This window comes from Charadrius vociferus, unplaced genomic scaffold (assembly GCF_000708025.1).
Source record: "Charadrius vociferus isolate BGI_N301 unplaced genomic scaffold, ASM70802v2 scaffold104, whole genome shotgun sequence".
Taxonomy (NCBI): domain Eukaryota; kingdom Metazoa; phylum Chordata; class Aves; order Charadriiformes; family Charadriidae; genus Charadrius; species Charadrius vociferus.
In genome coordinates this window covers 1658491-1668854 of record NW_009648255.1, presented here as the reverse complement: position 1 = coordinate 1668854, position 10364 = coordinate 1658491, and the positions used below count along the sequence as shown (strand labels likewise).

General features: G+C 42.6%; 1 protein-coding gene across 1 annotated transcript in view; it reads left to right on the top strand.

Annotated features, from left to right (window-relative positions):
• The window catches only part of PLCH1 (phospholipase C, eta 1), a 69983-nt gene that overhangs the window by 300 nt on the left and 59319 nt on the right, over positions 1-10364 (top strand). The gene's annotated exons all lie outside the window — the stretch shown is intronic.

Sequence of the window (10364 nt, the reverse complement as noted above, 5' to 3'; positions counted from 1 at the left end):
CGGGGGGACGGACGGACGGACGAACGACACGGAGAGTCCTTCCCCGTGGGGTCCGGCCAGCCGCACGCAGGTGCTGCCGGCAGGGAAAGGGCTTCGGCTAAGGCGGGAGAGCCTGGAGGGGAGAGGAGCAGCGGTTGCAGAGGGCAGGGTTGCTTTCAGGGTCGATGGTGATTGTGTTCTGGAGTGACGTGCGCTAATAGTGTTCAGGCGGTCTGGCACTGCCCTACACTGAAACGCTTCCTCCTGAGGCACTTCTAGAACTGCTTCAGCGAAGCCTGCGGGTATGCATCCTTTGTGCTCCCAGCGAGGAGGAGTTGGAAGTGCCAGGAAGAGCTTGACTTCCAGGTATTGATCAGAAGTCTGTGCAAAATAGATGCCTAACAGTGATCCGTAATTAGTCCCCTACCAACTCCTTACATCTTAGTCTCTTGCCATTATGAATTACATGCTATGATCATTCGGTTGTCAAAGTATCCTTCCAATAGCAAAGTCGGGAAATACTCTGAAGACATTTTAGTATAAAATACTTCCTTTTCAAGACCTCTTTTTGTATGCTTGAAACGTGGTATGTCACCTTAACCAGACAGCACGTGCATTCCCCATGTAGGTTTCTCTGCCTTTACCCTTGGGCACCAGGTAAGAGCAGTGCTGAGCCCAGCCTGTGCTTCTGCAGCGGGTGAGGGACCACCAGGATTTGGGAGCTGTCCCCATCTGGAATAGGCCCCTGCAGGTCAGGTATAATGTGACAGCTGGACCCCTACCTGTCCTACTGGGGAGTGACTGTTCCTGAGAGGCCCCGATTTTATATTCCTGATTGCCTTTGAAGTCATTGATTAAGAACTGTCACTTTAAGGCAGATTTATGGCACTATTAATAACAGCAGGATGGAATGCCTATAAAGTAAAGATAAAAATACTCATCTTTTTCAAAAGCAAAGTTGGTGGGTTTTTTTTTCCCCTAGAGAACCTAAATCTCCCTTTTCACTGTGTTTGTCAGGAAGCTGGGGAAGTTTGCAGTTCACAGAACTATGATGCAACCCACTGTAAACCAAATTGTATCTGTCTTTTTGTCACTGTGGTTATGTCACTATCAATTAAGCTAATGGTTTAGTGGGAGAATTAATAATTTGTCAGTTTTTGCATCTTCTTAAGAAAGGCCTATTCAGAGATAACACCATATTCCCCTGTACTGCTTTTTTCTTGCCTGTAGTTGCCGCTAGTTCTATTTGGGACACCAGAAGAATGTTAATAACTTTTCTGTAAGTCAGTCTGACAGTGGCATTGTCATATTAATTCATCTCTGTGCTACATTTGGGACATGTGTTAGAGGGAAGGTGGTTCATAGCTCTGTCACTGGTGAGCCTGTCATCCACCTCCAGGCACAACTGTTCTGCTTCTCAGGTGAAATGAGATTCATTCCTGGGTTTTATCAGGCCACTTGAGCAGTCCCACTGATTTTGGTGGGATCATGTTCCTTCTGACTTCTCTCTGACATTGTGGAAGGAGAGAATTGTCTCCCAGATGTCTTCACCCAGGTTCCCCTTTGCCGAGTCTTAGCACTTTTGGCGTGTTTTGGTCAATGCTTATTAATAGCACTTCTTTCCAGGCAACAGTCTGCTCTCTAGCGTGAGTGTATAACTGGTGCAGCTACGTTTTGGATGCTTATTTGTGGTTCTGCTATTCTAGATCAAGTGGAAGAACAGTTTGGTCCATACTCTGTGACTTGAGGTGGTATTTTATCATAGAGCAGCACAATGCCTTTATCCTGCTAATGGCACGAAGGCTGGATAATGATCCATTCACACAAAGTCCAGTAATCCATGAACAGCTATTGAGTGATGAGTCTGCAAAGTAATAATCGTCTAAAGTAGAAGACATAATTAGCAGGAATCCTAGACCAGAAAGATTCTATGGCTTAATTTATTTGTCTTTCATTCATGACCAGACAGGATTAATTATTTTTCCCTGACAATCCTTCGGGGCTTCCCATTTGTCTCTTCAACCTAAGCAAGACACTGCAGTGACAGTTACTTTCACTCTGAGTATATGGAGGGAGCTGAAGTCCCCGCTGGACACTTGCAGAGGTGGCAGTTCCCAACAGCATGACGTAAGGAGACGTGTGCATGTCCCCAGGAATTAGCGTGTTGCTCCTGATGCTTGAGAGAAGTTGGTTTCCTATGGGACTGGGCTGATATAGATAAAAGAGTTGATGGAGCTTTTTAAGGCTTTGCTTTTTGTCAGTGAGGCTTCTGATCCCGTGGGTCCTGACAAAGGGCAGTGGGACAGGGTGGGTGAGCGGGCTGGGTGCTTGCCCCTGTTCCCGATGGCAGCCTTGCGTTTAAGACTGACCCATCCTCCCTGTCTCTCAGAGAGACCAAGTGGGACTGAGCAGTGATCTTAGGGCTTTGCATGACTAAGCGAATGCGAAACAACTAAATTGGGATTTACCTGTGTCTGAGACCATATTTTCTCCAGCAGACATAAGGAAATTGTACTTGTTTAAAACTTTTATACACCACTGGGAAATTAGGAAAGAAAATCTAATGTGAACTGTACATGGGAAAGGTACTGTGATCCAACCCCTTGTGGTTTGCTGATGTTTCAGCGTTTGGGTTGTATGTGGCCAGCTGTAGTGTCTATTAATTCTAATTTATGCAGTATTTTAATGACTTTTTTGTAATTATTACTATTAGAGTTTCATATTCTGACATTGAAAGCATGGCTCTTCAGGGAGCAAGCACACAGAGCCATTGATTAGCTTATTTTTCTACATTTATGAATGCTATTATACTGTAATCATTAAACAGAAAGAAGCTGTGACATGTTTAGCAAGTAGCTGATTTTGTCTCAGCAGTTCTGAGAGTAGGTGTTCATACTTATCTTATTAGAGTCAGTTACTTATGCCAATTATCTTCTTAAGTTCTCTCAGAAATATAAACATTTTGTTTAAATTGCATTTCCATAATTGTAATTAATTCTGTCCCTTAGTTTCTAATTTTATCTTCTGGCCTCTCCACCTCTTTCCAGACCTGTGTCAATAGGGATTTAACTGCTATTGGTAGGATGTCAAGTTAATTCAGTCTTGTTCATATTATCTAAACGGCACTCTTCCATTCAGAGCAATGGACTAATTCAGTTGTATCAGGTTTGTCTGGAAGGTCACATTACAGTGGCACGGTTATATCTGTAACTGAACCTGTAATCTGGAAGAACAGTTGCACCTCAGGTGCAAGCCAGCCAGGTAAAAATATCCCACTGCATTCATTGGTGTTCTTAAAAAGCATAGGAACATCTTCCTTTGTAGAGACTTCAGGACTGGAAGCATCTACAGAGGCACATGATATGAGCTTTGCTGCTCAACTGCGTTCCTCTCTGGCGTTTCCTTCATACCCTTCTGGGACCTGCATTGCGTTAAGAAGCTGAACAGATGGTATTCCATTTGTTCATCTCCAGCTGTGGACTGGATAGATAAGGATGCTGAAACTCTGTGTTTATTTGCATAGTTAAAACATCTTTGCGTGTGTGTGTGTGTGTGTGTGTGTGAAACCCAACCAAAAGAAACCACAAACAAACCCCAAAACAAATAAGCCAACCCCCAAAACCAACCCCAAGCCCCCAATTTAGAGCAGAAAAACAGCCAAATGAGACTGCAGCACTGCAGGTATAACCTCTTGGAGTGCCTGGTGCCTCTGCGTGAATGTCAAAGAACCTCACTAGGAAGACTAGCAGTGACCACTTCTGCTCCAGTGTGGGAGAGCATCAGCTGCAAGCGAGGAGGTGGCGGAGAACAAAGCATACAAGATATGGCAACAGGAGTACAGCGCGTTGCTGGTGTGATGCATTAGTTGGAGGCAGATGCAATTTTGAGTGTCTTGTAGTAAGGTGAAGGTGTCAGTGCTGCGAGGCCCAGCCTAATGCAGTTCTGGTCAGCAGTATTTGAGCAAGGGGAGATGGGCAACAGAAGTGGAGATGAGTCTGGTTTGTTTGGATTGGAAAATCAAAGATTGAGAGGGGATGTGACTGCTGACTACAAACGCATTGCGAAGGGAAAGATCAGGGGAAAAAAAAGGCTTATTTGAACTGGAGGGGAAAGTTGGCACAAGAGCAAATCAAAAACTGTCCACAGACACAGGAGAAACTAACGTACTTTGAGGTGGAGATTGGTAAATTTTGCAAAAATTGTTAAAGGATCCTATCTGTGATCTTGCTATGAAGTAAATGTAATTAGTAGCAAGCAATATATTGACTAATGTGAATATAAGGCTGGAAAATTCTGTGAAAACTATTTAAGTGGTCCCAGCTTAATTCCTGTGTACAGTGAACCGCAAATACAAACAGCGGTGTTTCCATTCCATTCTGGAAAACGCTGCTGTACACAGATCAGGCTGTGTTCTACCACATTATAATGATAATTTGAGACACTTGCATATTATTAGGCAAGAAAAAGTATTGATACACAACTGCGTGCCTTTCCACAGGGCTTTGATGGGTCGTCTTTGAGTAATGACTGAACATTCGTATGTGTAAGGCTGAACTGCTATATGCATCAAAATTGCCCAAGGTTTTCTCATAATTTTGTAATTTTATTAGGAAAAGCTGCTAATAGCTGCATTTGCAGGATATTAAAATTCTTATCTGTTTATGTCTGAAATTTTTGGTTACAGAAGTGGAGGTTGCTGCTGTGTCTTGTACTCTAGGGAGTCTTATCTGCCTAGAAGCAAAAATGTCAGTTTTCTTCAGTAACAGCAAGATACAGCACTCAGTGTGCACACAGAGAATAGCAAACTGAAGACAGATCTGGGTTTAAGCTATTTTAGCAGTTTCTGTAGAATAGAGCAGATAAGCAATTATAATGTTTGGAATAGCCTTGAGGACTCTATGAACCTACTTTCTTTTCCTTCCTGTTGCAAACAGTGCCAAAATACAAAGTACCTTATGCCTCTAGGCTTGGAAGAAGATTTTTTTTTTAGTTTCTCAGGGTTTTCAAGCCGTAAAAGTGGATCACATTTTGTTTGTTTGCTGGCAATAACAATGTAGGAATGGCTGTGTTGTCAGACCAAACATCCATCTACTTTGCTAGCAGATGTTTGGGGCTAAAAGTATACAGAGGGGGTGGGAAATAGCACCAGCCCTTCCTGTGGCACACACTCCCAGCACCTGCTGGTCAGCGAGGTAAGTACTTCCCCAGCCAGAAGCTGCATCTAGCTCATTGCACTTATTAACTTTACATCTGATAAGTTTTTCTAAAGTTTTTTTTTTTTTTTTTTAATTCAGTCATGCTTTTGACCATCTGTGGTTATTAACTCAGAAATTCATGTTGTTTGGTGTAAACCTTCTGCTTGAAGGGAAACAGTCATTTCACACATCTGTGCCCCTTCCAGACTGTAACGGATGGAGCAGGTTTCATTGCTCGATTCCTTCACCTTTGAAAGACCGTTGACTGGATGTACTGAACCGAGGGCCAAGCCTGTAAGGTAGATAGGTACTTAAGTGTCTTAGGCATTTTATTAGCTTTGAATGTCTGCATTCTAATGTTGTACTGAGCAAATGGATGGGGAACATTGTGGTGATAACACTTTCTTCTGCCCCTGGAAAAGGGAAAGCAGCAAGAATGGGAACTTCATTCTAGACTTCAATATTGAGGTTGTGAGCCAGTGCAGCACGGCTTTGGTACAGTGCTGCTGTGGATATCAATACTTACGCTTACTTCAAATGGCACTTTGAGACCGGCCACTCAAACATTTGTCTCGTGCTGGCACTAGGCAAACAGTATTTTTCAGTAATTATTTTGCTGTCTGACAATGTACAATCGCCAGTGAACTTCCAAGGGAAACTACTGATCTGAATTCCCACATGTGCTCTTAGTCTCTTGTCTCAGGACTATCCAGCTCAGCCTTCATAAGGCTCTTCCAAATTGCCTGCTTATATACATCCCAAGTTGAGGGGGGAGAGAGAGACTTAGTACCAGGCAATTGCTTATTATGAGAGATCATCTCAAAGATTTCCCAAACGTAATGGATGCAATTGTGCACCACCTTTATTAGATGAACACCTACTGCTGTTACACAACCAGTTTTGGACAGCTTCACAAGAGATTGCTTACGGCAGGTCTTACTGCAGTGTTTTTCCATTCGCTTCAGTCTGAGAAGCTGAGCTTTTGTGCAAGTTCTTGTAGGATTTTTTTGCTTCAGTGATCTTGAACTTTTGTGCCCAATGAAAGGGAACATAATATGCATTATGTTTTATTTTGTGTACAGTAAAGCAGCCTATTTTGGTTACTAGAGCACAAGAGTTTTGGGGGAACAATATTAAATCTTTGTGGAATTGCACGTATCTGTTAGGCTTGACGTTTGCTGATGGGCAATGCTTTATAATTAGCTCTGCTGAAGCCTCATGCAAGCCCTACGCTTGAGGCTACAGTGCTAAAGATGCCAGATGTAGGCTGCAGAATTCAAACTTGTATCTTAATAGTCAACTTCAATTTAGGTTTTATAATGATGCTTGGGAAAGCAGGACAAGTTAATAGTGCCGTAGTTTATATTTTGGTTTATATTCTGATTTATGTAGCGAAATAGCCACAATTCATTCTTGAGACAACCAGATGTAACTGAAAATGTATATGCAAGAAGGGCACTAAAGAATTTATTTATTAAAGCTCACATAGATTAAAATAGTGCCTAAAATGTCTGAAGAAACTGCCTGTCGGTGCTTCGTTGAATGTGTAACTACCTTTGAAAACACTGTGCCTATCACTAAATGCATCCTTTGGTGAAAGGAGGAGTTTCACATGTGGGATCTGCCTCGAGCCAGTGTATCAGGCTGTTGAATTCTAATGCCAAGTGTTTTTCCCCTTCCATCTTTTTGTATTTGTCAGATTTTTGAAGAAGTGTGTCTTCATTAATGACAAATGAGTAGAGTTGATAAAAGTTTTAATCTGATAAAAATGGCAAGTTTTTCATGCAGCTAATGCAAAGTTTTATTCGTTGCTAGCTGAGTTTTCACAAGGAGCTTGTATTACAGTTTAGGTCTAAGATTAAATTTGGATGATGAATATGAAGATGTTGTTATCTTCTTATTTCATTATCTATTTAGTGTAAGAGGTAGAAGTTCTCTAATCAGCTTTTCTTGCTCTTTGGCAGAATTAGTCTTTGTACCAGTTTCCAGCTATTTTGACAGTGAAAAAGGAGAAACTGATGAGCCATAAAATTGATATTCTTCTGATGCTGTAATTTCAAAACTATTAGTTAAATCATATTCTCATTTATTGGAAAATGAGTATTTTGCTGTAGAACTTGCACTGTTGTGGCTCTGTCCAGTAATCTCAGCGTTGTGAGGTATCGTAGAGTCACAGGATGGTTTGGCTTGGAAGGGACTTGAAAGACCATCCAGTCCCACCCTCCTGTCATGGGCAGGGACACCTCCCACCAGCCCAGGTTGCTCCAGGCCCCGTCCAACCTGGCCTTGAACACCTCCAGGGATGGGGCAGCCACAGCTTCTCAGGGCAACCTGCCCCAGGGGATCACCACCCGCACAAGCAAGGATTCACTCTTAATATCTCATCTCAGTCTCCCCTCTTTCAGTGTAAAACTGTTCCCCCTCGTCTCATGACTCCCCTCCCTGATCCAGAGTCCCTCCCCAGCTCTCCTGGAGCCCCTTTAGGCACTGGAAGGGGCTCTGAGGTCTCCCCTTTTTCACCTTTTCTTCTCCAGGCTGAATCCCCCCACCTCTCCCAGCCTGTCCTCCCAGCAGAGGGGCTCCAGCCCCGCAGCATCTTCATGGCCCTTTGTGGCATATGGTTTCTAGTGTTCAAAAACTAGGCTTCCATTTTTGGTAAAGGCTGATGCTTTTGGTCATAAGTTTTCTTTAATTGTGAATGGGGATGTGGCAGCTGCCTGGTGCCATGGGTGTTCGGGTGCTGCCAGGCTGTGGGGAGGGAAGGCAATCTCCCATGCAGGGCTGCACCACAACCAGTTCCTCAGGAGATCCCTTGGAGCCCAGCCACTTGGCTGTTGGCTCTTGAAAGGGAACTCTGCATTAGCTTGTGTGGGTACAGCCCTGCGTGGCCTCTCCATATTCCCTCCACCTATAGCAGTAAGCACAAGGCAAAATTTTTACCCTGGAATTACTAGTTCAGGTTTCCATGGTGTACATGTATCTTCTGTGCTTTTCAAGGGAGTTTTCAGCTGGTTTTGTAGCCCAACAGACTTGAGCACAGCAATTCCTGCAGCTGGCTGGCTGTCCTGTTGGTCATGTTTTGCTGTGGGAATATCTGCTGGTTATCCCATGGGCTATTCCCTTGTGCAGATGAGCTGGGAGTGCCTTCGTGGCAGGTTTAATGTCTCTTTTCTTCCAGGAAGCTGAAAGTATTGGCATTGGTTTGGCAACTATACCGCAAGCCAGCACCATTTCGTCCCTCTGGCATTGTTTTTGGCACTAAACGGGCCACGTTTCCCTCATCTCAGCCCGAAGCTGTGAGCTGAACTATAGTGTATTTTAAAGTAAAACGTATGTGTAACTACGTGCATAGAAAAGAATTATTTGCAGATACTACAAGAAAGCTTTAAATCCCCTTTTTGAACAAAATGGCTGAGATAGTGCTTTGACACTTTCTGCTTTGTACCTGGAGCTACTTGCTGTCTTATCTCAAAATAATTCCAGCGGTTTAATGGCAGAACTTTTTTTTTTTTTTTTTAACTGCAAATTAAGAAGACTGGAAAATAATATTAGCCTGGAGGAGATGGATTTTGACTGAATGAACATCTTGTAATAAATTTTAGTGCTTTTGTAGCTGAAATTGTCAAAACCTATCAATGAGATGAGGCTTGGAGGGTGGTTGACGTGTTTCTTGAAACCAGCTTAAAAAGTTGAAAAAAGACTTTTAAGCATGGAAGGCATCGGCAAATGTCTCCCAAGGATGGGCTTATGGGGCAGAAAATGTAAGTAGGAAAAACAGACTTACAAGTCAGTCTGTTACCTTTCCTGCCAAACCTTATCTTGGGATTGTGCAATACCTATGAAACAGTAGTGGCTGTTGAAAATGTGTTCTGTTGCCTTATGGTGATCATAGATACTAATCAAACACAGGTAACAGAATAACAATTTTATATTCGGAAAGCTTGCTTGTCCCCATCAACTCTTAGACTTCAACAGAACTTTGCATGCTGTGGCTCTGCAGAGCACTCCCAGAAGGAGAGTTGTGACCCCCCTGAGAACAGGGGATGTATGTGAAAGTGAAGCAAGCTGGAAAGATGAGAGTTACTCGGACAGTGCTTAAAGAAGGTGTAGGTGCACTGTGTCAGGTGGTATAAAGTGAATTTGTTGCCCTTTCACTTTTCCCTGTGCAGATAGTCAAACTAATGTTGTGTGTCTTCAAGGACACAGTTTCAGATTTGACTCTGACAGGGTGAGGGGTTGGATGCAAAACCTGGCTTCTCACGGTGAAGATTCACGGTGGTTTTTTTTTTTTTTTTAAGTTGAATAAACCTATAGGTATTTTCATACCATTTGGCATATGTCTCCTGAATTACATAGAAGTCTTCATTTGTTTGCTGTAATATTCTTGCTAACCCATGTAGCATGCTCTAATTTCTAAAGCCATATAGCATTTAAGCACTTCTGTTTTAAATTTGAACTTTATATTGAAGACAAAATAATAAGGAATGTACTAATGATTGGACAAGGTTTCTTATGGAGCAGTTTTGGTGTCAAAGATGCCTGTGTATAGCTCCTCTTATAATTAATAGAATGATAGGAGTGTGGAGTAATTTGCACTTAATACATTATCAAGTGCAATCTGATATATCAGTAATTAAACTGTAGAGTGGTGACAGTTTATTTTTTGCTGTTGAATTGCAAATATAACACATCGATTCATTTGAACCTAAAATGTATTGATAACTATCTAGAGGCTTCAGAGTGATGACTTCATCCATTAATCTTGTGAACTGAGGTGTGAACCACTGGTGGGGTGATGGTGTCACGGTTCCATTTCCCTTGTCATAGCTGAGAGTGACACTTCTCTCTGCAGAGCGTGCCATGTCCTGCCATCCTCAGCTGGAAGTGTGGTTTGAAGCACAAACTTTGAGTGCAGCCAAGAACAATCCTACAGTGGGTTTGGGTGGTTGCTTCCTTTTTATAAGTTGCTAGGTATAGCAACATAGATCGCAGCACACTGCAAGATATATCATGATGTGTGGTGATTGTGGGAAGTCATACTATTTGTGTTGGTAATAACTAAGAAATAATAATTTATCAGTAAGTAAAATATGTATCTCCACTTGTATCTTGTCTCCCATCTCACTCAAGTTCTACAGGCATGTAGAACTATGGTTGTTTTTTTTGATTTTTATTCCCCCCCGCCCCCCC